General features: G+C 28.2%; 1 long non-coding RNA gene across 1 annotated transcript; it reads right to left on the bottom strand.

The window, feature by feature from the left end:
* Positions 1 to 375: 375 nt before the first annotated feature.
* LOC107450352 (uncharacterized) lies at positions 376 to 3,673 on the bottom strand. The gene is made up of 3 exons (XR_001584908.4): positions 3,578 to 3,673; positions 3,275 to 3,329; positions 376 to 655 (listed from the first exon to the last, which is right to left on the bottom strand). It is a non-coding gene; the product is annotated as an uncharacterized LOC107450352 (long non-coding RNA).
* Positions 3,674 to 4,927: the final 1,254 nt, after the last annotated feature.

Consider the following 4,927-nt stretch of genomic DNA (forward strand, 5'->3'; position numbering starts at 1 on the left):
TAGAAGTTTAACGGTGCTCAGAGAGAGACATAACCCCTGGTAATTAAAGAAAAAGGGCTAAAGATTTAATAAAAACAGTTTAAAAAAAGACTGCGGCTAATAGAACGAATGAAGCAAGCGTAGATATATAAAATATTTAAACTGGTATTCTTCTTAATTCAATGAAATATTATTATGAAGATTAGTCTTGATGCTGTGTTAGTTATATAATCAGAAAGAAATATAGAAAAAAACTTACATTTTTAAATAAATGTATGAACAAACATGATTATTCCTTAAATTTAAAATAACTTATGACAAAGTAAAAAATATCAACAAAAATTTTATGTAATTTTAACAAAGGAAAATAAAGAGATATGTGACAGATTTCAAATGGCAATTTTTAACATATATTTATTAAAAATATAATTTTTTACAAAGTAATATTTTCCAAAGAAGAAAAAGCATACAAATGAAAACTTATTACATTTATTAAGGAAATATTAAAATCTTAGAAACAGAGCTCATATGAAACAAAGACAAACTAATATAAGCCAACATTTGGCTCCTTTGTAGCCTTTGTTCTGGCAGTAAAATTCACAGTCTTTAGTAGGTAGCGGGCAAGTTTCATTTCCATCTCTAAATGGTATGTTCAAATCTTGCTGTGCATTAGAAACTTGAATGATTAATGATAAAAAAAACATTAGAAAATTAAATATTTAATAAGAAACTATTAAAAGATGAAATATACAAAACAAAACAAAAGATGAAATATACAAAAGAAGACATACACAAAAATGAAAATTTCACATTAAAATTATTAATTAAATTAAAATTGAAATTAATAAATATATAAGATATAGTTGCACATACGATAAATAAAATAATAAAATAGATATTATTTGTTAATTTAAAAAATGCAATTTAAATTGCATGATTAAGTGATGCAAATAGTTAAAAAAAATTAAACACGTCATTCTTTATTCTTTCGTCGTCTTCAATTCAATGTCTTACACCTACATTTAAAAATATGCATTTAAAACTTATATAGCGGAAATGTTCAACTTACACACTTATAAATGGAACAATTCTTCAAAATTTTTTAATTGTATTTTCTCTCTGCCGCCTTTTTAATAATCTCTGCAGTTAAAATAAGCAACTTTTGTTCGAATCTAGAGTACTGAAATACTTGTTACGTTTATAGATTCTGATTAAATAATTAGTGAAACCGCCCTGTAGAAATTGTGGTGTATAGCACCAAGATCAGATTCATTTACCTAATTCATGAATTATTTTTACCAATTTTAGTGTAACATTAGAAACCGTCACGTGATCGATATTTCTTGTTTAAAATCTAGCAAAGAACGTGAAAGTTCGATTTCGCCTCATGCAGTGCTGAGCATTCCTCAGAAGTAAAGTGTTATAAAAATGCGTGTACTTTAACTACTATCTTATTCGGCTTTGCTAAAACCAAGTATCAATTCATAATATTTTCTCTGCGCTGCGTACATGTTTGATTAGCAAACTAATTTGATTCTAAGATATATTTTGTAGATGAATCCTAAATTAATAATTTTTACTCTATATTACATCGTTAAAATAACATTACTGACTCTTATGTGTATCATATTTTACTATAATTATCAATTTTAGTTTTGCTGAATAACAAAATAGTAGCGTGCACGAAATAGTGTTAAATATATTTTTTGGCGTTGTGAGACACCTAGATCCAAGAGTTACTTATGGTGTTTCCCTGCACCACTTTGGGGTAACGTTATTGACACCATTTTAGCGTTGATATACACTAAAAAGTTTTTACAGTGCAGAATTTAAAAAAAAAATTTTCATATTAACACAGAAATGAAATAAGAGCTTTGCATTTTTGAGTTTAATAAACTATAAAATAACAGAAAAGTATAAAAGATAAATTATCTGTACGTATTAGGGTTACTCACCAGTGTTAGCTTAAGACTGATCTAAGTTTTATGCTCTGATAACAAAAGGGTTTAAATATAATTCACGGTAAAATTTTTAGAACAAATTAATAATTCGGCTTGGTGAAAGGAATTAAATTGTATCAAAAGTTTTCGATAAACTGATTAAAGAAATGTTCAAGTAAAAGACAATCGATGCAGAGTAACAGCAAAAAAAACTGGTTGTTTTTAAATAAAAAATATTACTAAGTGTAAGATTAAATAGGATATGTTACTTGATAATTTTTTAACAAATAAAAGAAATGTGCCAACAAAATGCCATTTTCTGAAACATAAAAAATAGTATTGTCATAATCATGTGACGTGCAGAGCACCAATAGTTTTTTTTTCATAAATATATTGCTTGTAACTCAATGAAAATGCTTATTTTTATGTTACTTTTATTTAATGATGTTAATAATGATGATGTTTTATGTAAATTTACATGAGTAGTGAATTATATGATTGAAAATTCCTTTGCTTCAAAAATATGCACAGTGGACATAATAGTCGCCATGATACAAGTGTTTAAAAATAGACGCTCATTTTCAAGACTTGACAGACGTGAAAAGATGTGATTTAAAATGTAAAACGTAAAGAACTTCACATTTTAAATTTGAAATCACTTTTGTTCCCTTTCATTCACGTCTGACAAGTCATGAACATGGGCTCATATTTTTGTACATTTGAAACATGTCGACTATTACATCCAATCAGTATATTTTTGAATCGGATGAATTTTTTTATTTAAAGTTATATTTTACGCTTCCGTTTCTTGGGATTATTTATTTAATAAGTAGTGATAGTTTAGAGCACACAGCATAAATATTGCTAGAATTCAGAAATACCTGTGGTTGAACCTAATTGCCTTCAGCATTTGAGAAGCACTCATCTGTGCTATTTTAACACTAGATTGCCTAGGGAAGTCATTTTGACTGCTTTTAGATTCAATTAGAAAAACAATGATGTATATAATGACACAATTTCTTGGAATTTTGTACAACAGATACATTTTTCTTATTGTTAATATTTACTAATAACTTGTTATATAACTATAAATGATGTACAAAATATTAAAAATTAATATTAAACAAATTTCTTTACACATTATTTATTCTTTTAAAATCCAGTCATTTTGACTGCTTTTGGGCAATGTAGGTATATTCTAAGTTTCAGTCTTTCCAGTGTTAATAATTGTCAAATTTTATTCGTTTGTTAAAAATTTAAATTTTGTGCAAAACTTTTAAGTAAAAATCCTGTTCTGAAATTATGTTATTTAAAGCTGAAAAAAGAAATTGTTAGAAGTACAAAAAAATACTCACCAAATATGCTAATTATTATGATAACAAGAGTTAAAATTTTGAGTTTATTCATCCTCTGAAAAGGAAATGTTTATTTAATTTGTTACTCTTTTAAGTGTAAGAAAATGGCAAAAAAACAGCAATGCAAAAAACACAGTTAAGAAAAATGATGCAAACAATTGCAAATAATTTAAGAAACTAAAAAAAAGAGTTTATTTTACACTTAACTTCGCAATTCTTGCAGTAAGACAATCTATATGCAAATAGAAGATTTAAAGAAACGTACGTTCCAAATTGTTACTTAACTATCTATTGAAAGCTTACCTCTACATTTACTAACAAATCCTTTCCTTAAATTCAATGTTCTGTGAAGTCTAATTGCCATTCTTTTCTTAAATACATTTTCTCTCACGAGAGAATATATTTAATTTAACTACAAATAGATGCACTAACTATTCTTTTAAACAATTGACTTTTATTGAAACAATAGAATTGGTGAAATTGATGATGAATCAAAAGATCTTGTAGTTAGGTATTTCGGTTCAATGTATTTTTAGCTGAAAAATATACACCCAATTAGTTTCCTTTTAAGTACTTTATTACAATTGAGTCATTTGACGCTTTTCTTAATTAACGTCGCATTAATTGCAGTCGGTAAGTTTAATTAAGATTTTTATGTAAATGCGTAATATAAATGCTACTTGCATAATTTTGGTAGCAGCACAAATAAGAAGTTTTGGAGAAAGTTTGTATTACAGCGTTAGATGGGGGTGCTCTTGTAAAGGTTTCATAAGTTAGGGTTTCATAACTTTTATTTCCAACTGAAAAGGAAAACGATTTATTCAATAAGCCACATTTTCTTGCCGTGAGGGCTCAGGGGGTAGAGCGTTCGTCTTCCAATGCGTCTAACCAGATTCGAATCGAAGTCTATACGAATTCCGCATCCGGCTTCCACTGACCACGGTGCTGACGTGAAATATCCTCAGTGGTAGACGGATCATGGATTAGAGTCCCCTTGCCGTCAGGCTAACCATGGGTGTTTATCGTGGTCTTCCTCTCCATGTATCGCAAATGCGGGTTAGCTCCATCAAAAATTCCTCCACGAAGGCAAATTCCTCCCAATACTCGATCCAGGAGTTCCCTTGTCTTCTGGATTGGGTTCAAAATTACAAGGCTGAACACTGGTAGTCGTAAATCCATAAAAATTGGGTCGACTGTTCAACGACGGTTATAAAATAAATAAAATAATATAAGCCACATTTGCCAAAACTTTAGGTAAAAACAGAATCTTAAAAAATTATGTCAACCATTTTTCGTTCAAATGTAAGCGTGAAGCTTCAACTGAAAAATTTATGAATTTGAGGTCAATGAAGAGAAATATTCACCTTTTTTCCATCTTCGTGTTACTGCAGATTGTATTTTTTTATTAATTTTTAGATGCAAAACCTTTTCGTCATTTACTTTTCAATTGCTCTTATTTTATTGTTTAATTGATAGCCTCATCATTCATTATTGGATTTCATTCCGACAACACATTAAGTGGTTAAAATACCGAAACTTAACTTAATAAAATATTTTTTACACAGCTTTCCATATATGACACACTTGTTACCATTCATATTTTTTACAATTTGCAATGTTCATTTTTATTAAATTTATACTCAACGCAAAGAC

This window comes from Parasteatoda tepidariorum, chromosome 6, assembly GCF_982258835.1.
Source record: "Parasteatoda tepidariorum strain Cologne lab strain chromosome 6, Ptep-v5.0, whole genome shotgun sequence".
NCBI lineage: Eukaryota > Metazoa > Arthropoda > Arachnida > Araneae > Theridiidae > Parasteatoda > Parasteatoda tepidariorum.